Consider the following 25250-nt stretch of genomic DNA (forward strand, 5'->3'; position numbering starts at 1 on the left):
GGGGTTGTCCTGCAGCCGGGGGCCATGCTGGGCTGGGAGATGAAGCAGGAGAGAGGGGGAAAGGGGCACTGACTTCCTCCTCACCTGCCTGGCTGTCCCGGGGCATCTTCCTCTTCCTCGCAGCCTCCTCCTCCACCTGGCCAAGGTTTTGGAAGTCCTGGTTTGGGGTGAAAACAAGGGATGAGTACATTGAGTTTGAAAGTTGCCCTGCCCAAGTCCATCTCTAGAGGTCATTGGGCATCGAGGGTCCAGAAAAACCTCTCAAACACCAAGATTCAGCCCTGAAAACGCCTCCCAGGAGTTCCCTGTCTCTGCTCTCTCCCCTTGGGTGTTTGGGGGTTCCCCCCATCCCAACTGCTGGGAGTCACACTTGTACTGGGGGTCCCCGGTCTACTTGGTCCCTGCCCTCCCCAGACTGCTGAGAGTCCCAGGAATCTGAAGAGTTCCCCCCTTTTCCACCTCCCCGCTTAAGGAATGTTGGAGGATGTTGGGTACTGGGGTCCCTTCTCCCCTTATTCTCTGCTTTGGGGTGCAGGGGGTCCAAGGAGTCCCCCCTGCCCCTCTCCAGGCTGTTGAGGGTCCCGCCAATGGCGGCGCCCCCCCTCTCCGGGCTCCCCACTTTGGGCTCCTGGGGGGCACAGGGCTCTGCTCCTCCAGGCTTTCTGGGGACCCTGGGTGGGGACTTCAGCCCTTGGGGCTCCTCTCAGGAGACTCACAATGGGGGGAACGCAGAGAGGGCTGGGGGATCCCAGCAGTGACATCACTGGGAGTGACTGGTCTGTACTGGGGTAACTGGAAACTTACAGGGGCAACTGGGACTGACTGGGAATGACTACAAGCATGCTGAGGGCAACTGGGCTATACTGGAAATGTCTGTGACCGTAATGGGGGGACTGAAACCACACTGGGAACAGCTGGAATCATGCTGGGGAGAACTGGGACCATGCTGGGGGCAAGTGGGAGCAAGTGGGAGTGAGTGGGTCTACAGTGAGGCAACTGGGCATGACTGGAAGCGTCTGGGATCATCTATGGAGTGACTGGGACTATACTAGGGGTAACTGGGTGCAACTGGGATCACTCTTGGAAGAACAGGGAGAAACTGGAACCATGCTTGGGGCAACTGAGATCATACTGGGATCACAGTGGCAGCAACTGGGATTGCACTGAGGGTGACTGGGAGGGGCTGTGAGCAACTGAGATGAGGCTAGAGCAACTGAGCACAACTGGGAGTGACTGAGAATGTGCTGGGAGCAACTGGGATACACTGGGAGAGACTGAAACCACAGTGGGTGTAAATGGAAAAAACTGGAACCAGGCTGGATGATAATGAGAACAGCTGTGCCCATGCTGGGGTCGTACTGGGATCCTACTGGAACCAGATTGGGAGTGACAGGAAAGGTGCTGGCTGTGACTGGAACCTTGCTGGAGGTGACTGGGAGCAACTGGGCCCACACTGGGAGAGATAGGGAGTCACTCTCGGCATGACTGGAAATCATACTGGGAGTATCTGGGAGTGACTGGGGTCATACTGGGGGTGACTGGAACCATACCGGAGGTAACTGGGTGCAGCTGGGATCATCCTAGGAGCCACTGGAATTACAGCATGTGTGAATGAATCCTGACTGGGGGTTACTGGGATCTACTGGGCCCATGTTGAGATAAAATGTGGACATACCGGGAGCAACTGGCATCAACCTGAAGGTACTGGAAACATGCTGAGGGGACTGGACCACAACTGGAGTAATGAGAATAATACTGGGAGAAACCGGGACCACACTTTGGGAAACTGCCAGAAACTTGGATCATGCTGGAGGCAACTGGGAAAGACTGGGATCATTCTAAGGTAACCAGAACCACACTGGGCCAATTGGATAAACTGGGAGTGTCTGTAACCATACTGGGGGGAATGGAACCACACTGGGAACCATGCTGGCACCATGCTGGGAGCAACTGGGAGTGAGTGGGATCATCCTGAGATGAACTGGGCCTATTCTAGGGACAAGTGGGATCATACTGGGAGCAACTGGGAACAACTGGAACTTTACTGGCAGTAACTGGAATCATACTGGGATCACAGTGGGAGAAGCTGAGCCCCTCCTGGATGAGATTGGGATCACATTGAGGGTGACTGGAATCATACTGCGAATGATTGGGAGTGCCTGTGAGCAGCTGGAATCATGCTGAAAGTAACTGGGTGAAACTGAGAGTGACTGGGAGCATGCTGGGTTTGACTGGAATACACTGGGAGAGACTGGGAGCCATGAGGATCATACTGGAGGGTACTGGGGTCATGCTGGCATTGACAGGGAGCAACTGTGATGTCACTGGGGGCCACTGGCATCATACTGGGAGTGACTGGCATCATACTGGGATTATAGTTGGTGTCAATGGATCCTGACTGGGGGTTACTGGGAGCCACCAGACCCATGCTGAGAGCCTACTGGGAATACCCTGAGAAGAACTGGGACCAACTGGGATGTACTGAGTGACTGGAATAAAACTGGGGGCAACTGAACCATGCTGAGGGAACTGGGAGGGCCTGGCAATGACTACAAGAATATTCAGGGCAACTGGGATAGACTGGGAGTACCTGAGACCACGCAGGTGGTGACTGGGACAAGAGTGAGAGTCACTGGGAATGTGCTGGGGGCAACTGGGGGTGTGTGTGAGTGACTGAGGCCCTGCTGGGAAAGACTGGCATCATACTGGGAGGGACTGGGACAATACTAGGGGCAACTGGGAGAACTGGGAACACACCAGTAGGAAGAACTGGGAGCAACTGGGACCCTGCTGGGGGAAAATTGTATCATAATGGGGAATAACTGGGATTGACTGGGCTCGTACTGGGATCCTACAGGGAGTGAGGAGAAGTGACCAGGATCATACTGAAACATTAATTTGGAAGAATTAAAGATTTTAGTTAAACCAGATATTGCTGAAGTAAGACAGATAGACTTCCCTTTTGATAAGCAGAAGCCAGATTTAAGGAACTGATAAATCATGAGGCCTGTCAACTTATGTTTGTGTATTCTGACTAATCAATAGGCTTCAAGCAGGACAATGAATTCATAAATCAAATACCCCTGGGAAAACAGGATTCAGTTGTCACACAACACTAAAAGGTTAAAAAGTCAAAGCGAAGAAGACTCACTTACTTCATCATTTTGAGACCCTGCCCCATAAAAAGAACCACCGACCCATTTCAAAGAACAAACCACGCATGCTTAATAGCTTTTGGCTAATTACCATACGAGGCGGGGAATGGGATGTACTAAAGTCATGAATACACATTTGTGTTTTGGGTATTCAATACTTCTGTACATAAAAAGACCCTGTGATCTTCTGTGAGCGCGTGTGTTTGGGAGCTATCCCGCACGCTGCCCGGCATCGTAATTAAACATACACTTTCTAACTTTAAACTGTTAGAGAGTTTTTTGTCCGTCATAGTTGGATATCGGCGTTAGGGCGATATTCATATTTTTTTTAATAATTCAATACTGGGACTGACTGGGCTCATACTGGGAGTGCCCAGGAAACTGGAACCACACGGGGGGGACAACTGGGCTCATCCTGGGAGCAGCCACTGCCGGCACCGGGAGCCCCGAACCCCTTTCCCGGCCATCCCGCTCCTCCAGCCCCAGCACCCCCCAACGGGGTCCCGGCAATCCCAGGGGTCCCCCCCTCTCGGGGTCCCCGCTTTGGGCTCCTGGGGCTCTCCTGTCTCTGGGGTCCCGCTCAGGGGGTCCCCAAAGCCCGGATCTCTGCTGGGCTCCCCAAACCCGGTGTCCCCCCGCCGGTCCCGCCGCTCCTCACGTGGCCCCGGCAGAGCTCGGAGGGCCCGGCCCGGGAAGCCCAACCCCCACCTGGGGGGACCCGCATTCCCCCGCCCCCTGCCGGGGCTCTGCCGACACCGGGACCCCCCAAAAACACCTCCCGGGGACCCCCCCGGAATATTTGGGGCGAGGTCCCCGCTCCCAGCGCACCTGCGGGATGGGGCCGATGGTCCCGGGGGGCTGCGGGTTCAGGGAGCGCTGCAGCCGCCCGGTCCCCCCTCTGCTCTTCTTCCTCCCGCTTCCCGCTGCCGCTCCGCCTCTTCCTCCCTCCCTCCGCCTCCACCCCCGTTCCCGGACCCCTCGCAGCCCGCGGGACGCGGGACGAGCGGGGATGGAGCCGGGAAAGGTCGGAACGCAGAGGGGGGGGGGGGGGGGGGGGGATGCCAGGAGTGGGAGTGACTGGGCTGTACTGGGATCATACTGGGATCATACTGGGATCCTACTGGACGCGCGCAGGAGCAGCGCGATGGCTCCAGCCGTCCATGGGGCATCCAGGTGGGATCCCACCACTACAGGGGTGTTTTTTCCTGCCCATTTTAGGGTGTTTGTGGGACCGTAGCCCCACAAGCCCCTTTAAAGGGTTGATCATGACCCCTTCCAGTGACATTTTTAAGGGCGCCCCCATTCCAAGCCCCTGTGGGGGATGTTTTGCCCCCCAGGGTGGATTTTTGGGATTCTCTCTACCATCGCCGCTTTAGGAGCCGCCGCTGTTGTCGGTTCCCAGGATAACTCCCCTGAAAAGGGCAACACCACGCCCGTTGGTTCCGGCAGCGGAGCCCTGGGGGGGGGGGTTTGGGGGTACCGGGGGGATTTGGGGATCTCGGAAGGGTTTGGGGGTCCGGCTGATGCCGATGATGGCGATGGGGACCCCGTGCTGGGTGTAAACGTGTGGCGGTTCCTGGGGTGGGGGGGTTCTGTGGATCCCAGGGGTTTATGGGGTCATGGTGGATCTTTGGGGGTTCCGGAGGGGGTTCACAGGGGTCCCGAAGGGGGGATTAGGCGATCCCAGGGGGAACCCAAAGGCTGTTTTGGGGAACCTGCCGGTGAGAAAGAGGGGGACCCCGTGCCAGGTATAAACCTTCTCAAGGGGGTCTTGGGGGTGTTGGGAGGTCCTGTGGGAATTTTGATGTTCTGAGACGGTTGGGGGGGGGGATCTGTATGGGGTTTTTTTGGTTTTGGGGAGCTTTTAGAGTGTCACAGCGATGTTTTTTGGACTGCAGGGTGGTTGGGGTGTCCTGAGAGGGTTTGGAGTATCCCGGGAGGTTTTGGGGGTCCCTGGGCGATGCCGGTGACAGAGCTGGGACCCCGTGCCGGGTCTGAACCTTCTCACTGTGCACGGGCAGCGTCAACGTGTTCAGGGACATCCTGGGGGCCCGAGGGGTCACCCCCAAATCCCCGGGGACCCCAAATGCTCAGGGACCCCCTGAACTCCCCTCAGCGCTGGATCTGCTGCAGGCAGGGGGGCACCAGCACTCAGCCCCCACCCCCCACCATCACAGGGGGGCAGGAATGGGGGAGGGGCACGGACAGGTCGGGGGGACCCCCAAAGTCCTGGGGAAGGGGACACGGGGGGACTCCCAGGAATCCCCGGGGGGGGATGAGGGGGGACCCAGGAGGAGCTTGGGGGGGCTGGGTGGGTCATGGGCGGACCCCCAGGAGTCTTGTGGGGGTGGGGAGGGCAAAGAACAGGGCCACCCCCAGGATGGGTTTGGGGGGAAACCGGATAGGAGCTTCCATGGCAGTGGGATGGGGATGAGATCTGCCCGTGGAATTCCCCATGGGAATGGGATGGCAGGGAGATCCATCTACAGAATTCCCATGGGAATGGGACAGCAGTGGGGTCCATCATTGGAGGTCCCATGGGAATTCCCATGTTCCCAAATTTTGCCCTCCCAAATCCCACATTTCCCAATCCCGCATTCCTATGGGAATTCTTCCCTCCCCCCCTTTGGGCCCCAGTGCCTCCTGCCCATATCTGACACATTTCCGGAGACATTCCAGGCAGGTGTGCCCCAGGGAATTTGTGAATTCCTCAGATTCCATCTCATGTTCCCGGCGCCTCTTGGTGACCTGGGCAGCGCCGTCGGCCACCACGAATCCCCCCCCCCCCCCCCCCCCTCCCCGGATCCCTGTGTTGTCGGGGAGAATGCCAGGAGTGAGAGTGACTGGGCTGTGCTGGGATCCTACTGGGATCATACTGGGAGTAGGAGCAGCGCGATGGCTCCAGCGCTGGGGCTGGGGGCGCTCCTGCGGGGGGAGGGGGAGTGGGACCCCCGGCCCCGGGACCCTGAACCGCCATTCCCGGCACCGGAACCCCCCTGTTCCCCTTGTCCTGCACAGGGTCCCCCCTGAATCCCCCATTTCTGAATACCAGGACCCCCTGCTCCCCTTTTCCCGGCCATCCCATGACTCCCAGTCTCCGGACTTCCTGTATGCTTGACCTGGGATGCCCTGGAATGCCTTGGACCCCCATTCCTGCCTTTCCCAGCCCCCAGCCCCACCTTTCTTCAAAACCAGAGATCCCCTGGAACTCCCTTCTTCTTCTCCAAGTCCATGTCCCCTCATTTCCCTGACCCTGAGACCCCCCTGCACCCCCATTCCTGAGAACCGAGGTGCCCTTTTACCCTTTTGCCCGGCCCTGAGACCCCCCTGCACCCCCTGATCGGCACCAACACAACCTTTTCCCGGCCACCCCGCCTCTCCCAGCCCCCAGAGCCGCCCTTTTCCCTGACCCTGGGCGCCCTGGGCCCCCATTCCTGCATTTCCCAGCCCCCAGCCCCTCCTTTCCTCACACTGAGGAGCCCTGGCACCCCCATTGCTGGGCACAGGATTCCCTGGACACCCCATCCCACCTCTCCCACTCCCTGCACCCCCTTTCCTTGACACTGAGCCCCTGAAGCTACTTCAGCTGTCCCAGCTCTTCAAGTCCCCCCTTTCCTTGGCCTCTTGACCCCCCTGGATCCCCAAACTCCCACTTTCAGCCCCCCAGCTCCCCCAAATCTCCGTGTCTCCCCGCTTCTCCACTCCCTGCAGTACCTGGAAGTGGCGCTGTCGGAGCCCGGCCCGGGGATCCCCCAGTCCTGGATTGTGGGGCTGTGGACGGGACCCCTGCGAGCGCTGGGACAGCGAGCGGGGCTGGATGGAGCCGCAGACACCGGGGATGGTAGCGGGAGCTGAGCTGGGATATTGGGATAGGCAGAGCTGGATATTGGGATAGGCAGAGCTGGGATACTGGGATAGCCAGAGCTGGGAGATTGGGATAGACAGAGCTGAGATATTGGGATAACCAGATCTGAGATATTGGGATAACCAGAGCTGGGATACTGGGATAGCCAGAGCTGGGAGATTGGGATAGACAGAGCTGAGATATTGGGATAGGCAGACCCAGGACACTGGGATAGCCAGAGCTGGGATACTGGGATAGCCAGACCCAGGACATTGGGATAGCCAGGCCCGGCTCAAGGAGAGGAACCGGCTCGTGGCCGATGGTGACCTGGAGACAGGGCCGGTACAACCAAAGCGGGGAAGTGGGGGGAGCCGGGGGCTGGGCTGGGATCTGTGGGAATGGAGGACTCTGAGGGGCTGGGATGGGATCTCTGGGGATGGGGGTGGATCTCTGGGGCTGGAATGGGAATCCAGGGAGCTCCAAGGGGCTCTGTGGGGCTGGGACACAACTCCATTGCTCCGTTCTCTCCTCATTCCCAGGTCTCCACACGGTGCAGGTGGTTTCCAGCTGTGACCTCCTGACCAATGGAGCATCCCTGGATCCCACAGGTATGGCTATGACAGATTTCATCTCCTTCCAGCTGGGATCCAGGAGCTTTGCGGTGTCCCACGGTGCCACCTGGATCCCCCAGAGGTGCTGGGAATCCAAAGGGATCATGGTGGAGCAGATGATGCGTTACCTGGGACACACCATTATTGAAGAGCTCCCAAAATACATCAGATATGGTTGGGAGGCTCTGGAGAACAAGGGTGGGTGTGAGAGGGGAAGGGGAATTCCTGTGGGAATGTAGGATTCAGAAATGGGGAGACTTGGGAATGCAGGAATTCCCATGGAATTTCCATGGCATGACCCCACTCTCATCGCAGTCAGGTGACAATTCCATGGATGGATCTCCTCTCCAGCCCACTGCCATGGGAATTCCATGGGCAAATGATTTGAATCGCTGACCAATGCAATGACAGCAGTGAGATGAGAAGCAATCCCTGCTGGGATTCCATGGGCCATGAATGCCAATCCTTTCCCCAGGCCGGCTCTGTTGTGCCCGTGGCAGCGCTAGGGGAGTGCCCTGTCCCTGCCCTGAGCCCAGCACGAGCCTTTCCTTGGCTGTTCTCTGCCCTGCCCGGGGCAGGAGGGCACTGCCCGAGCGGCTTTGGTGGCCCCGGGCACCCGGCCGGGCTCCAGCCACTGCAGGTGGCTCCTTGGGAATGTTCCAGAGCAAAGCTTAAAGCAAACAACAGTTTCTGGAGGAGATTGTCCCCCCCTGGCCTGTGCTGGGAGCCCAAGGGCAACAGCCCGGGCACAACAGCCCAGAGTGCTGGAGCTCAGTGTCCCTGGGCCAGGCCGTGTTCCCTGGCTGTCCCCTGTCCCTCAGTTCTGCCCTGTCCCTCAGCTGTCCCCTGTCCCTCAGCTGTGCCCTGTCCCTCGGCTCTGTGGGGCCGCGGGTGGCAGCCCTGGGGCAGAACAACCCTGAGCCCCAGCTGGGCCAGTTCCCCCAGTTCCACCCCAGGGAAGGCCCAGGTCACTCCCAGCCTGGGCCCTCTGCCTCCCAGTCACCCCCAGTGTGATCCCAGTCACTTTCAGTTACACTCAGCATGATCCCGGTATGATCCCAGCATGGTCCCAGGTGTTCCCATCCCAGCATGGTTCCAGTCACCCCCAGTATCACCTCAGTGTTGGGGGTTGAGTGTAGTTTTTTTTTTTTCCTTTTCTTTTCTTTACTCCTTACCGGTGGAATTTTTTCCCATTGTGTTGCTAAGAGGCACTGATGGCTGGGTGCTTGAGACGGGGCAGGGAGGGGAAACTCGAAATCATTTTCTGATCTGAGCCTTCAGAGGAGAGTGCTGTAGCTGCTGTTTGGGGGAAAGAACTCACTGCTGCTGCAGAAGTCCAGCTCAGTCCTGTTTCTTCTGGTGTGGGGTGAGCCTCTGCTCCTGGAGCAGCCACTGACCTGGGGCCCGGTTATCTCCTGCCTCACTAACCCGGGGCCTGTTGCCGTGCTGGGAGCGGGATCGCTCCTGTCCCTCCCCTGATGCTTCTTGGGCCCTGCTCTGAGTCTTTTGGGGCTGCTCTGTGGCCCGCACCCCCTGCCTGCCGGGACCTCCCGCGTCTGCAGCCTCAGCTCCAGAGTTTGTGGTCCAGCCCTTCCATCCCTTCATCCTCAGCTCCGCAGTTCCCCATCCAGCCCTTCCATCCCTTCAGCCTCAGCTCCGGAGTTTGCCATCCAGCCCTTCCATCCTTTCCCCTCCGGTCAGAGCCGCCATCCCCTCGCGCTTCCCGAGCCCGCCCCGCAGCGCTCCCTGCTCCCAGTGGGTGCCAGTCCTGGGCCTGGTGTATCCCGGTGTATCCCAGTGTATCCTGGTGTATCGAAGTGTATGCTGGTGTCCCAGTCCATCCCAGCCTGTCCCAGTCCATGCCGGTCCCTTCCCGGCAGCCGCCGCCCTTTCCCGCATCCTGCCCCTCCCGCCCCCGGAGCTGCCGCCGGACGCCCCCCAAGATGCTGCCGGGGCTCGGGGGCTTCGTCTGCCGGGGCTGGGGCTCGGCCTCCGCTGCGGGAGAAGGTGAGGGGGGTCCCCGGGTCTTGTATCCCCCCTCAGAGCGCCTGTGACTCCCCCATGTCCCCCCAGGCCGGGCTCACCCCCTTTTCTCTCCCCACAGCTCCTGACTCAGCTCCTGCTCCCCCCTGAGAGGGGCTTTGGGGAGCCCGACGGAACCCCCTGGAATCCCCATTCCTGGGAACTGGGACCCACCCGCATCCCCTGCCCCAGCTCCGGGACCCCCTGCATCCCCTTATCCTGCACTGACACCGCCCTGCACCCCCTTGCCCGGGGATCCTCCTCTCCCAGCCCCCGCATCCCGTTTCCATCAGCCCGGGGCGCCCCGGAGCCCCATTCCCGGCCGGCCCGGGGAACCTCACCCCCAGGCCTCCCTTTCCTGGGAAACCCGGGCTGGGCACGCGGCTCTCCAGCCGCTCTGCGATTGATGATCACCCGAAGGAAAGGGAGAGCACAGCAGAGAGCGAGGGAAGGAGATTGGGAATGAGGGGTCGGAGTCCTCGCGCCCAGTCCTGCTCCGCCGGGGGTGGGAGCCGCAGCCGCAGGAAAAAATGGATTCGCGGATGGCGGCGCTTCCCCCGCTTTGGGCCGACGCCCGCAGGTTCCCGGCACAGTTGGAGCGCAGGCGCCGGGAGTTGAGCACAACCCGGCCCGGGGGTCCCGCAGGCCGTGGCCGAGGAGGGTCCCGGGGGATGCCCGGAGGGGATCCCGGGGAATTCCCGGGAATTCCGCCGTGCGCTCCCCCCGCGCTCCCTCGGGCACTTTCGGATCTGCCCGGCGACCGGTGACGTCACTGCACACTCGGGCTGCCATTGGCGGGCACCAAAGAGGGGCCCCCCAAACCCCCATTCCTGGGCGCCGCCATCGCCCCGAACCCCCATTCCCGGCCATGGCTTCCACCCTGCACCCCCTTATCCGGCACCGACAGCCCTGCACCCCTTTCCCGGACATCCCGCCTCTCCCTGCCCCCAGAGCCCCCTTTTCTTTGACATAGAGACCCCTCGGACCCCTATTCCTGCCTGTCCCAGCACCCAAGCCCGTCCTTTCCTCAACACTGAGTGAATTATTAAAAAAATATGAATATCGCCCTAACGCCGATATCCGACTATGACGGACAAAAGACTCTCTAACAGTTTAAAGTTAGAAAGTGTATGTTTAATTACGATGCCGGGCAGCGTGCGGGATAGCTCCCAAACACGCGCGCTCACAGAAGATCACAGGGTCTTTTTATGTACAGAAGTATTGAATACCCAAAACACAAATGTATATTCATGACTTTAGTACATCCCATTCCCCGCTTCGTATGGTAATTAGCCAAAAGCTATTAAGCATGCGTGGTTTGTTCTTTGAAATGGGTCGGTGGTTCTTTTTATGGGGCAGGGTCTCAAAATGATGAAGTAAGTGAGTCTTCTTTGCTTTGACATTTTAACCTTTTAGTGTTGTGTGACAACTGAATCCTGTTTTCCCAGGAGTATTTGATTTATGAATTCATTGTCCTTCTTGAAGCCTATTGATTAGTCAGAATACACAAACATAAGTTGACAGGCCTCATGATTTATCAGTTCCTTAAATCTGGCTTCTGCTTATCCAAAGGAAAGTCTATCTGTCTTACTTCAGCAATATCTGGTTTAACTAAAATCTTTAATTCTTGAAAATTAATGTTTCACTGAGGACACCCTGGACCCCTATTCCCAGCCATCCCAGGATTCCTTGCCCTGTCATGGGAATGGGTACACCGGGGACGCTTGGAACTTCTTCTTCTGAGTACAGGAACCCCCTTAACTCCACCCATCCCACATCTACCCCCCCCCACCACCCCTTTTTCTCAACCCTGGAAGCCCCAAAGCCCCTTCCCTGCTCTCCCAGCTCTCCCCGTTGCCCCTTTCCTTCAGTCGTGCCCCCCCAGCCCCCAAATGTCCGTGTCCCCCCAGTTCTCTCCCTGCGCTCCCTGCCCGTGGCGCTGTCGGAGCCCGGCCCGGGCTTCCCCCAGTTCCTGTCCATGGGCTCCCTGGATGGGATTCCCTTCCAGTGCCGCCACCGTCAGCGGGGCCGGGCGGAGCCGTAGCCGCCGGGGATGGCGGCCAGAGCCCAGCCGGGATTTTGGGATGGCCAGAGCCGGTACAACGAGCGGCACCGGCACGGGGCCACCAGGGAGCTGCAGATGCCGCAGGAGCGGCACAGCCAGAGCGGGGCTCAGCGCGGGGAGCCGGGGCTGGGGGATCTGTGGGGCTGCCACGGCACCTGTGGGGCTGCACTGGGGATCCCTGGGACTGCGCCGGCACCTGGGCTGAACTGGGGGACCCTCAGTGGGTCCCACATCCCCCTGTTCCCCCTCTCCCACCCCCTTCCCATTGTTCCTCCGAAACTTACGCTCCCCCGATCTCAGTCTGGAGTGACCCAGCCCGTAGCCATCGTGTCCCGGCTGGGAGGAGGAGGAGGAAGAGGAGGGACAGAGAAGGAGGAAGAGGAGGAGCAGAAGGACCTGGAGGAGGCAGAGGAAGCACCACGTGCGTTCCCCGCTCCCTGAATCTGCAGCTCCTTCGCCCGGACACCATTGGCCCCATCTCGCAGGTGCCCGGAGAGAAGGAGCTCGCCCCAGATATCCCGGCTGGGTCCCTGAGAGGTGTTTTTGGGGGGTCCCGGTGTCGGCAGAGCCCCGGCGGGGGCCGGGGGAATGCGGGTCCCCCCAGGTGGGGGTTGGGCTTCCCGGGCCGGGCCCTCCGAGCTCTGCCGGGGCCACGTGGGGAGCGGCGGGACCGGCGGGGGGACACCAGATTTGGGGAGCCCGGTAGAGATCCGGGCTTTGGGGACCCCCTGAGCGGGACCCCAGAGACAGGAGAGCCCCAGGAGCCCAAAGCGGGGACCCCGAGAGGGGGGGACCCCTGGGATTGCCGGGACCCCGTTGGGGGGTGCTGGGGCTGGAGGGGCGGGATGGCCGGGAAAGGGGTTCGGGGCTCCCGGTGCCGGCAGTGGCTGCTCCCAGGATGAGCCCAGTTGTCCCCCCCGTGTGGTTCCAGTTTCCTGGGTGTCACGATCTGCTCACACAAGCGGGGCTCGTGATGGTTCGTTTTAGGGATCTCAGAGCGCAAAAGACACAGCAGGGGACAAACTCAGTTTACTCAATCACAAATGCACCTTTATTTAGTGCCAACAAATGTGATAGTGGGGAGAGAAAAGAGAATAGTAAGAAAGACAGAAAAAGAGGGGAAGGGGTTTATAGCTACCAACATGGAGGGTCGAGTCCTCGAGGCTTTTGAAGATACCTATAGACGTGAGTTTCTCCAGTGGGGTGATCACACAAGTGAGCGGGGGTCTCCAGGGTTTTTATAGTCCTCTCCGAAGCGAAAGGCAGTTGGCCAAACAGGTGGGGGAAATCATTGCAGTGTGTTCATTTCCATCAAACACACCTGCAGGGAGCACTTGGCCAACATCCCACCTCAGCCAGGCCAGAACTCCTGTGTTGAGGTTTTAAAGTCCCTTTTAGGGGTTTCAGTCTCTGTTGTTGATGATGGTCGTGAGGCAGATGAGGGATCTTCGGACCGTCTCTTACACTGGGGACTCCCAGTATGAGCCCAGTCAGGCCCAGTATGATCCTGGTCACTTCCCCTCACTCCCTGTAGGATCTCTGTTGCTTCCAGTATAAACCGAGTAAGTCCCTATTATTCTCCATTATGATACAATTTTCCCCCAGCAGGGTCCCAGTTGCTCCCAGTTCCTCCTACTACTGTCTGTTCTGTTCCCAGTTCTCCCAGTTGCCCCTACTATTGTCCCAGTCCCTCCCAGTATGATGCCAGTCTTTCCCAGCAGGGCCTCAGTCACTCACACACACCCCCAGTTCCCCCAGCACATTCCCAGTGACTCTCACTCTTGTCCCAGTCACCACCTGCGTGGTCTCAGGTACTCCCAGTCTATCCCAGTTGCCCTGAATATTCTTGTAGTCATTGCCAGGCCCTCCCAGTTCCCTCAGCATGGTTCAGTTGCCCCCAGTTTTATTCCAGTCACTCAGTACATCCCAGTTGGTCCCAGTTCTTCTCAGGGTATTCCCAGTAGGCTCTCAGCATGGGTCTGGTGGCTCCCAGTAACCCCCAGTCAGGATCCATTGACACCAACTATAATCCCAGTATGATGCCAGTCACTCCCAGTATGATGCCAGTGGCCCCCAGTGTCATCACAGTTGCTCCCTGTCAATGCCAGCATGACCCCAGTACCCTCCAGTATGATCCTCATGGCTCCCAGTCTCTCCCAGTGTATTCCAGTCAAACCCAGCATGCTCCCAGTCACTCTCAGTTTCACCCAGTTACTTTCAGCATGATTCCAGCTGCTCACAGGCACTCCCAATCATTCCCAATATGATTCCAGTTGCTGCCAGTAAAGTTCCAGTTGTTCCCAGTTGCTCCCAGTATGATCCCACTTGTCCCTAGAATAGGCCCAGTTCATCTCAGGATGATCCCACTCACTCCCAGTTGCTGCCAGCATGGTGCCAGCATGGTTCCCAGTGTGGTTCCATTCCCCCCAGTATGGTTACAGACACTCCCAGTTTATCCAATTGGCCCAGTGTGGTTCTGGTTACCTTAGAATGATCCCAGTCTTTCCCAGTTACTCCCAGTTGCCTCCAGCATGATCCAAGTTTCTGGACTGTTCCCATTATCATCCAGCCAGGTTTTAGTTGTTTCTGTTTATTCCCACTGTGGTTTCAGACTCTCCCAGTGTATCCCAGTTGCTCCCAGCACATTCTCAGTCACTCCTATTTGTCCTCAGTAGCTCTAGCCTCATCTCAGTTGCTCACAGCCCCTCCCAGTCACCCTCAGTGCAATCCCAGTTGCTGCCAGTATGATCCATTATGATCCCAGTTGCCCCCAGCATGGTTCCAGTTTCTCCCTGTTCTTCCAAGAGTCATCCCAGTTGCACCCAGTTACCCCTAGTATAGTCCCAGTCACTCCATAGATGATCCCAGACGCTCCCAGTCATGCCCAGTTGCCTCACTGTAGACCCATTCACTCCCACTTGCTCCCACTTGCCCCCAGCATGGTCCCAGTTCTCCCCAGCATGATTCCAGCTGTTCCCAGTGTGATTTCAGTCCCCCCATTACGGTCACAGACCATTCCAGTATAGCCCAGTTGCCCTCAGCATGCTTGTAGTCATTCCCAGTCAGTCCCAGTTGCCCCTGTAAGTTTCCAGTTACCCCAGTACAGACCAGTCACTCCCAGTGATGTCACTGCTGGGATCCTCCAGCCCTCTCTGCGTTCCCCCCATTGTGAGTCTCCTGAGAGGAGCCCCAAGGGCTGTAGTCCCCACCCAGGGTCCCCAGAAAGCCTGGAGGAGCAGAGCCCTGTGCCCCCCAGGAGCCCAAAGTGGGGAGCCCAGAGAGGGGGGGCGCCGCCATTGGCAGGACCCTCAACAGCCTGGAGAGGGGCAGGGGGGACTCCTTGGACCCCCTGCACCCCAAAGCAGAGAATAAGGGGAGAAGGGACCCCAGGATCCCAACACCCGCCATCATCCCTATATGGGGAGGTGGAAAAGGGGGGAACTCTTCAGATTCCTGGGACTCTCAGCAGCCTGGGCAGGGCAGGGACCAAGTAGACCGGGGACCCCCAGTACAAGGGTGACCCCAGGCAGCTGGGATGGGGGGAACCCCCAAACACCCAAGGGGAGAGAGCAGAGACAGGGAACTCCTGGGAGGCGTTTTCAGGGCTGAATCTTGGTGTTTGAGAGGTTTTTCTGGACCCTCGATGCCCAATGACCTCTAGAGATGGACTTGGGCAGAGCAACTTTCAAACTCAATGTACTCATCCCTTGTTTTCACCCCAAACCAGGACTTTCAAAACCTTGGCCAGGTGGAGGAGGAGGCTGCGAGGAAAAGGAAGATGTCCCGGGACAGCCAGGCAGGTGAGGAGGAAGTCAGTGCCCCTTTCCCCCTCTCTCCTGCTTCATCTCCCAGCCCAGCATGGCCCCCAGCTGCAGGACAACCCCGCTGCCAACGCCGTCCTTCTGGGGATGAACTGAGGGGATCTCCTTCCCCTTCCCTGTGGCACGGAGACAAATCCCATCCTCTCCTTGTCCTTTCTTCCCCAGACAAGGAGTTGGGTATAGAGACCAAGGAGGAAAAATCCCCACGGCACAACCTTGTGGAAGAGGCCATTTTTACCGGCTCCACATTGCAGGAATCCGACGGGGAGGAAAATCCCTGGAGATCCCACAGGAAAAGAGGCTCCAAACCCATCCCAAGCTGTTCTGAGGCTGAAAGGCACACCCTGCGCCAGGAAGGCGGCCAGAGATCAAGTCAGGGCTCTGCGCTTGTGGTCCATGAGCAGGTTCATGATGAGGAGAAGCCCCACAAGTGCTTGGAGTGTGGGAAGAGCTTCAGCCACAGATCCCACCTGAGTAGCCACCAGCGGATCCACACTGCAGAGAGGACCTACGAGTGTCCCCAGTGTAAGAAGAGGTTTCAGACCAGCTCCAATCTCCTCAGGCACCAGCGGATTCACACAGAGGAGAGGCCCTTCCGCTGCCCCGACTGTAGAAAGGGCTTCAAGCGCAACTTCCATCTTCTCAGACATCGGCACATCCACACTGGGGAGAGACCCCACGAGTGTGGGGAATGTGGGATGAGCTTCAGCCAGAGATCCCACCTGATTCACCAGCAGAGGATCCACACCCGGGAACGGCCCTATGAGTGTGAGCAATGTGGGAAGAGCTTCAGCCAGAGCTCCAACCTGATCCATCACCAGAACATCCACGCTGAGGAAAGGCCATATGAGTGTGGGGAATGCGGGAAGGGCTTCAACCAGAGGTCCAAACTGATCATCCACCAAATGATCCACACTGGGGAGAGGCCCTATCAGTGTCCTGAGTGTGGGAAGGGGTTTCAGACCAGCTCCAGTCTCCTTGTGCACCAGCGGATTCACAGAGAGGAGAGGCCCTTCCGCTGCTCCGACTGCAGAAACAGCTTCAAGCGAAAGTACGACCTCGTCACCCACCGGCGCATCCACACTGGGGAGAGGCCCTACGAGTGTCCCCAGTGTGGGAAGAGCTTCACCCAGAGCTCTAACTTGACCCGACACCAACGGAGGCACCATTAAGAGAAGCCCTGTGAGTGCCCTGACTGTGGGAAGAGCTTCCTACACTGCTCCAACTCCATCCCCCATCAAAGGACCCACACTGGGCAGAGCCCTGGATCTCCACAGGCACCTGGATGAACACAGGGTCAGGAACATCTACTGGGACTCTGATCAACAATGTAAATGAATTGAGAAGAGCGGATTTTTTTTTTAATTTACAGCCCAAAAAATCCGTTCTGCTGTGTTTTTTCTTCTGATGGCATCAAGACAAATTGGATGATCTTGGAGATATTTTTGTACCTGATTAATTTCTGTGATTTTTCTATAAAACATCCAGAATTGGATTAAAAATAAGCAAAATTAAGTGAAGAGATCTAAAGCTGAATCATTTTACCTGGATTTGAGTGTTAATTTGTGGTTCAGGGGAATATTCAGGAGGGTTTAGGTGTTCTGGGAGCACCCTAGCCAAGGGACATGGCTATGGTCTCATAGTTGTTGCAGCAGAACGTGTCCACTTGAGCCCATCTGTTCTCCAGGAATTCCAGCTTTCTGTCCCTGTCCCTGGCCTGGATCTCCGTATTGTTGGTGTCCCCCGCAACGTGCCCAAATCACTGCTGAAGTGCCCGAGGTGCTCCTGGCTGTGGATGTTCCTGTCCACCAGCCTCTCCTGGTCAGTGCCATAGGGGCCTGTGAGGAGTTTCTGGGACTCCTGGTGGGACTGAGAGAGGCTTTTGTGGCTCTTGGTGGCATTTGTGTTGCTGGGAGGAGGTTTGGGGGCCTTCTGGGGCGGGGGGGGTGAGGGAGTTTTGGGGTGCTGGCAGGGCTGTGTGTCTTGGAGAGGATTTGGGTGGATCTTGGGGGAGATGGGAAGGGGGAATTGTGGCTTTTAGGGTCATTTATGTTGCAGGGAATGATTGGGGATGTCCTGGGCAGAAGCTGTGAGGTGGTTTGAGGGGTCTGGGAGTGGGTGTGGAGCTGGGAGGGGGTTTTGGGGAAGTTGTGACTCCCCCAGACCCCCAAAGCTCCCACCAAATCCTGTCCCATAGATGCTTCCGGGGTTTGGGGTCTCCATGTTGGGGTTTATCCTCCTGGTCCTGCAGGAAAAGGTCAGGGGGAATCCCCAGGGCCCGTGTATGTCCCCCAGAGCGTGTGTGACCCCCCATGCCGGTGTCACTCCCTTTTCCCTCCCCACAGGTCTCCTGCCCCAGCTCCTGCTGCCCCCGGGGGGAATTTGGGGAGGGGGCAGAGGGGGTGTGCAGCCCCCGCCGGGGGATGACCCCGGCCCAGCCCCTTTGTTTAGCACCAAGCTGGGCTTGGGGCCGCAGGGGGAAGAGGCCCAGGGGAAGCAGATCCTGCAGGTGGGACAGGGCTTGGGCTCAGGGCAAGGTCCTGCCCTGCACACCTAGCTCAGGTGTGACCCTGCCCCGGGAAGGGAGCGGGACATTCCCATCCCCACAGATCAGGGCTGGGAGCAGCATTTGGAGCATGGACCTGGGAATACTGGCAGTGACTGGGACCACACTGAGGGTTACTAAGAGTGACTGGGAATGACTGGTGCATGCTGGGGGTAACTGGGATATACTGGGAATGAGTGAGATCATGCGGGAGGCAACTGGAACCATACTGGGGACTCTGGGGTGACTGGGAATGAGCATGCTGGGGGCAACTGGGATATACTGGGAGTGTCTGGAATGATTCTGGAAGGGACAACACTGGGAACAACTGGGACCATGCTGGGGGCAACTGGGAGAAGCAGGGTGTTACTGTGTCTGTACTGGGGGCCACTGGAATCATTCTGGCAGTGACTGGGACTGTACTAGGGGAAACTGGTGCAACTGTGATCATACTGGGTGGAACCGATCTGACGCTAATGGGGGACTGGGATCCCACTGGGAGTGACCAGAAGCAGGCTGAGGGCAGCTTGGAACATGTTGAGGGCAACTGGGATATACTGGGAGCAACTGGAATTACCCCAAGGGTTACTTAGAGTGGCTGTGGGCCACTGGAATCATACTGGAAGCAACTGGGAGGAACTGGGAGTGACTGGGAGCATGCTGCGGGTGACTGGGATGTACTGAGAAAGACTGGGAGTCCCTGGGACCGTACTGGGAGTGACTGGAACCATGGCAGTGGCCTGGACTGGGTGCTGTGGGGCCTCAGGGTGCAGAGGGAGCACTGTGACCCTGCGGGGCCTGCTGGAACCAAGGGGACATTGTGACACTCTGGGCCCGCCCTGCCCGTGGGGTGTTCCAGGAGCCCCGGGGTGCCCAGGGCAGCAGAGCAGAGCCCCTGGCTCAGGGCCTCTGTTTCCTCAGAGCTGGAGCCAAGGAAAGATGGAAGTGGCCCCTTAAAGAAACCCTCAAGTTTCCTGCAGTGGCTTTCATTTATTCCCTGCACGTTTTCCATTGGAACTCCGTCCCTCTGGAAGGGACACACACAAACCAAAGCCCCTCCTGACACCCCTGTCTGGCCCTCTGGGCACGGGGCAGCTGCTCTCAGTTGGCAGCAGGGCTCCCTGCACTCCCACAGGCTCCACTCCTGGGGAACTGGCACCACGCAGGAACAGCCCCAGACCCCACAGCCTGGGAACACTGCCCCTGACCAAAAACACCCACCCAACCTGACAGATCCAGCCATGCCCAGGAGGATGCTGAAGCCTTTGACCTCCCTGGGGATGACCTGGCTGGAATGAAGGAAATACAGGGCCTGCAGGCTCTGACAGAGGACAAAGAAAGATGAGGGTCAAAATGAAAGACCTGAATTCATCCCACAAAGAAAGGAAATGGCTCCAAGAGATTTCTTGTCTTGGGGAATGGTGAGTATAACAGAACATGGTGTGGCCAAGAGGAAGAGCTGCTGCTCCAACACCATTAGAGTAGCATCTTTCTAAGTGAAGGCAGATTAGGGTATTTTTGTTCTTATCACCTGTTTACCAGAGCAAGCATGTCCATGGCATGGGAAGCACCAGAGAGATCCCTCACCACCCAACTGAGAGCTGCCATCTTTCCTTCAGCCACAACATCCTCTAAAGTGCCTCTGTCCACGAATTCCATAACCAGCCACAGTTCCTTAAGGACAAGGTAGCTCAAAGAAGAAAAGAGTGGCCTGGAGATCAATGTGCACAGCTAAATCACCTCCTGGAAAAGGCTCCAGCTGAGTCTTGTTCTCAGGTTACTTGTAAATGAAAACAGAATCAAAGGGAGAGACATTCCTTTGAAGCCAAACAGCCCTTGGAATCTGCACAGTCTGAATGAGAAAGGCCCATCCCTGAAAAAGGAGATGTCTTAGATGACAAGCATGGGAGAAAGGCAGTTTAGAACCAGCAGAGATGAATCTGGCAGCAGGACACAGCCCATCAGCTGGGTCACCATCCTAACTCATCAATGCCACCAGGAGCTCCAGGAACAAGGCAAGGCAACTTCAACAGTTCTCCATGGGAGGGAGTGAGGGGCAGGCAAGGCAAGGGAGGGGGAGGCAGGGCAAGGAAAGGTCAGCGAGGGGCAGGCAGGTCCAGGCAGACAAGTCAAGGTAAGGGAGGAGTAGGCAAGGCAAGGGAGGTGTGTACAGGGCACGACAAGGCAGGGTTATGCCAGGCCAGGCAAGGGACAGGAAGGCAAGGCAAGGCCAGGCCAGGTGTGGGTAGAGCAGGCAAGCAGAGGAAGGGGGAGGCAAGACAAGGAAGTCAGTGGGGGCACAGAAAGGGAGGGTGTGCAAGGGAAGAGAAGTGAGAGGTAGGCAAGGCAAGGCAGGGGAGTGGAGGGGACAGGCAAGGCAAGGGATGGGTCTGCAAGGCGAGGTAAGGGGGAGGAAGGCAGTGAAAGGCAAGGCTGATATTGGGACCCCTCTGGGTTTGGCTCCTCCAGAGCACACAGTGGGTCAGACCCTGGGCTGAGGGAAGGGGTCCCATGTAAACCCAGCACAGGCATTGCTCTTTGAAGAGGGCAGGGAGAAAGGAGAAGAGACTTTCCTGTCTCCAGAGATTCCCCCCTCCTCCTTCAGCAGCCATACCCCAATCAATCACTGCCAGAGTTCATATGATCACTTCCATGCCAGGGAGCACAAGGCACTCAAAACTGAACCCTGCCAGAGCCCAGCCCTGCCTGCCCATTTGGAGGCTGTGGGGGAATGGAATTTCAGTAGGAGTTGACCCACTAAGATACTTTGCCACTTGTGGGTTTCTCACAGCCTTAGAAGTTGTGTGAGATGTCTGTCCCAGCAACTGCTCACCCTTCAAATGCACACAGGTGCCTGGGGGCAATTCAGCTTCCCTGCAGTGGTGGCTGATTTCCTTTGAAACAGAAGCTGTTGCCTTTTCTGGTGTGCTTAACTCCCTTCTAACGACTAGAAAGTGGGTGAGTAGAGGAAATGACCCTGGGGGAAGGGACCAAAACCTTGGAAAAGGATGAAATGCATCTGAATTACAAATGAAATCTATTTCATTCACTTATTTAGTACTAAACTATTAATACAAAAAAGCCATGTTTCTGAGCTGAAGCTACTCACACCCTGGAAAATTTTTCGGTTGCTTTATTATTTAAAGGATGTTCCCAGCCTGTGGAGCAGCCCAGTTCTCTGCCACTCTGCCCATAGGGTAGAGCACTCCCAGCTCCCCCAGGAGCCACAAGAGGACTGGGAGAAGGGCCCCTGGGAGGGAATCTTGGGGTTCCTTTCAGCAGGATCCTTTTGTAGCTTCAGGCTGGGGTGGGCAGCACTTCCATCTGCAGCTTCCATGTGCTGCTCCAGCAGCTGCTGCTGGGGGCCCTGAGGGAAGAGGCCCCAGGAGGGATGGAAATGCTGCCTGGACAGCAGCAGCCAGGGCCAAGAAAGAGCTTTGCCTTCCTGGCTGGTGCAATGAGGCTCCTTTCGTGCAAGAGGAGGCAAAGATAAGGTCAAGTTCAACAGTTCAAGGAAAAATGTAGAAAATTGGAAGCCTCTGAATAAACCACACACATTCATCTGTTAGCTCTTCAGTGTCAGTCCTTGTGAAAAGCCTTTCCAGATTTCTTTTGGATTCCAGGGCCCACAGCTGGGCTTCAGAGTTCAACTGATTTGTATTTTCCAGGTTTTTAAACAGAGCTCTGAATTGGGCAGCTCTTGTCATTTTTCTTCTGCTCTCCTGATGTTGAAAAATGTTCCGTGCTCCTGTAAGCCACATCTGGAGGGGTGGTTGGCAACCACGGAATCCTCGGGGAAAGCACCTGATTGACTTCAGGGCCTGGCTGGAGAGCTCAGCCTGAGGACAGAACTGTTCCAGATGCCTCTGTCCATGTCCAGCTCCTCACAGCTGAGTCCCTGAACACACAGGGTGGTTTATAGGGATTGATTTTCCCCTCCTGTTCACGTGGAGGTGATTTTGTGGTCCTTTAGAGGAACATCTGACCAGCCCCTGCCCCCATTCCATTTTATTCTCTCCACTTTGGAGACAGCCTGCTGGGTTTGACATGGAAATTGGTGGTGTCTCCCCATTGTTCCCTCCAGCCCTCAACTGTAACTTGTATTAAACACTGCAAATGGCCTCATTTGTCTGGTGGGGAAGATGTGAGGTGGAGAAAGTAATAGGATTCGTTTTCATGAACCTTGTGCTAGTAAAGAAAAATGAGGTTTGTCATTTTGGGGTGGTGCTGAGTGTTGGGATTTGGGAGTTTATTACTTGCTATAGTTATTATTATTTATTAGTGTTACTTTTCATTGGTAAGCCTTTCAAATCGTAGACATGATTAACTAAAGCTGGATGTCACTCACTCGGAAAATTCCCGTGCTTTTCCCACCGGGATTAAACTGTACAGTGGACTCCAAGTTGCCAGTAGCTTCTAAAGAGGGACAATCCTGTTAACGGTGGGTTTGGTGTGGTTTGGAGCTGGGGAAGGCTCTCATCCCCTCCCAGAGATGCCCCAAGCCCGCTCTGCTGCCACGTCTGCACTCGCGGCCCCTCACGGCTGCCCTGCCCTGGGGACATGGTGGGACCCCGCTGCTGCCAGGGCTGAGGCTCCTCACGGCCCCTCAAAACCCCTCATGGCTACACAGAACCTCTCCTGGCCCCTCACAGCCCTTCATGGCTCTTCATTCCCCTTCACATCCCCTCATGGCCCCTCACTTCCCCTCACAACCCCCACAGCCCCTCACTTTCCCTCACAGCCCCAGGCATGGGGCTCCTCCCAAAGGAGAGGGGGTCGGGCCCTGCTTGTTCTCCTTTCATTTCGGTCCCTTCCCAGCCATGAGTCAAGAAAGGCTGAAATGGAGCCTTTCCCCAGCCTTTCCCTCTGCGTTAATTGCGGCTGAAGCTCTGTGCTGGCGCTGGCCCCAGCGCCAACATCCCCGCAGCCCCGCCGGCCTTTGGTGTCCCCCCGTGTCCATTCCCTGTCCCCGAGGCCCGCCCGGCTCTGGCAGCAGCAGGAGCCGCAGCGCAGCGGGCGCCGGCCCGGCCCAGCCGGGGCTCCCGGGCAGGAGCAGCAGCAGCGCCGGCCCCTTCCCACCTGCTCCTGCCTCACCTTCCAAGGCCTTTGTCCAGATCAGTTCTGGACTAGAGCAACAATCACCCACCAACAGCCCTGATTCCTCAGGGCCCGCCTGTGCTGCCCTGACCCAGCCTCCAGAGAAAGAAAGGATTGGGCTGCAGCGCTGTTTTCAGCACTGTTTTACTCACCCTGAGTGACAGCAGGAGGCTGCTGCTGCCTTTGCCTTGGCAATTGGAGATCATGGCTGCTCTTGTCCCTCTTCTGCTTGCCACTTGAAATTTTATTCGTAAAGCTGCAATTGCCTTTTTTGATCAGTGCCACCCAGAGTGCTGTCATGATGGCAAACTCTGGCATCATGAGCAGCTGATCTCCAAATGTTCACACGTCCCTGAGCACAGTGTTGAGGAAAATTAAAGCCACACAGGCCACATGTGCAGCACTCAAACACAGCCCTGCTGCTGGTGCTGCTGAAATAGAATCAACTGACAGAGGCCACCACAGAAATTGCCTCTGGCCTGTCAAATAAAGTGAAAAAAATCCACCAGGACAAAGAGAAAGCAGAACTTCCCAATTCACTTCATTGCTTCCTCCAAGCAGCAACAGAAAGTGGTGAGCAATGCCCAGAGGTATTTCCAGCTCTGCTGATCCCAGCTGGAGCCCAGCCTGCTGCCCAGGGCCAGCGGGAACCTGAGCCCAGCCCGGGGAGCTCCCGCAGTGTCGGGAGCTCAGCGCACGCGGGGCCAGGCCCAGAGCCCCGGGCACGGCCGCCCATTGCGGGGCAGCGGCGCAGGCGGAATGTCCTGGGCCCAAACCTCCTGCTCCTGCCACACAGCGCCCATCCTTCTCCCCCTGCTCCTCCTCTCCCAGCACGGCACAAATTCCAGCTCGGAGGAGGCTTCCCAAGACAGGGCTCAGGCTCCTGTTTCAGCCTGAGTGTCCCTGCAGAGGAACAGGGCATCTTTCAGGCACTTCCACAAGCTCAGGCTTCTCATTTCATGAGGTATCTGGGATGACAATTGTTTCGCAGAAACACAACAGCCGAGGGAATGGATTAGAAATGATTAGAAAAATATGACCCTTCTTGCAGACAAACTTCACCAAATCATTCCCTGCATTGCTCCTATTCCAATTCTTTCAGTCATCTGTTTGGAGAGGTTGAGCTTGTTCTGGTGCTTATCATGAACTGACTATGCTCTTGATTTAAATCAGTGCATGAGATGTAGAATCATCAAAACTGAACACAGAAACAAACTCTCCCTCTCAGCCCATTTTCATGTTCTAGATCACTTTCAAGGTGTCCCTGGGGATGTTGGAATGATTATCACACAAATCCCTACTTCTGGATGCAGCCTCTGGAGATTCTTTCTCTGCATTCAGCCAGGTTTGCATTCTCTAACCACTCCTGGTACCCTGTCATATTTTCTTAGGGTAGAACAGTAACAATGAAAACCTTAAAAATGGCACAACTCCCCAGTCCAAAAGGAAAAGAAAGAACAAGTTACAAAGTTCTCCAAACATTTTTCCTGCTTTGCTGCAAGAGTCGTGCTGCACACACGGTGTGGAAAGCCAAGAGAAGTTGCAGTTTGTGGCACATCTCATGACAGAAGCTGCACCTCATTCTCCAGGAGAGGTCCTTGAAAAAAGCAGACCGGACTGTGGAGAAGATTCCCGGAAAACTGAAACAGCTTTCCAGAAGTGAAATGAAAATGGAAAGAAACAATCCAATATGTTTTCCTCTAGTTATTTCTATGCTCCTCTTTTCTATCTTGCACTACATCTTCATCCCATTCATTCCAAATGGATTTCACCTCTATGACCGATCACTTAAGAAGTTTTAGACACTAAAATACTATGAGCTACACACAGTTTGCCTTCCCCCATTTTTGTTGGAAAGCAGTGCTGGAGCCACAAGTGCAGTGCTTGGGTCGAGCACAAATCCTACAGGCAGGGAGTGTGCCCTGACAGTGTGTGACCCTCAGCAGGGACAATGCACAGCAGCGTTGCTGTGCTCGGCTCCCATGGAACCATCCCAGGAGCAGCTGCTGAGGTCAGGAGCCACGGCAGCCACCAGCCTGCTCCAAAGGCCCTTGGCAGGGTGGGCTCCTGGCCTGGCTCTGTGTGCCAGG

The 25250-nt window shown here is 57.0% G+C and overlaps 1 pseudogene; it reads left to right on the forward strand.

Annotated features, from left to right (window-relative positions):
- LOC136303662 (uncharacterized) overlaps nucleotides 1-25250 on the forward strand; it is a 301387-nt pseudogene that overhangs the window by 213847 nt on the left and 62290 nt on the right.

Source organism: Chamaea fasciata, unplaced genomic scaffold (assembly GCF_029207755.1).
Source record: "Chamaea fasciata isolate MVZ Bird 193981 ecotype frontalis unplaced genomic scaffold, bChaFas1.0.hap1 SCAF_40, whole genome shotgun sequence".
Lineage (NCBI taxonomy): Eukaryota > Metazoa > Chordata > Aves > Passeriformes > Sylviidae > Chamaea > Chamaea fasciata.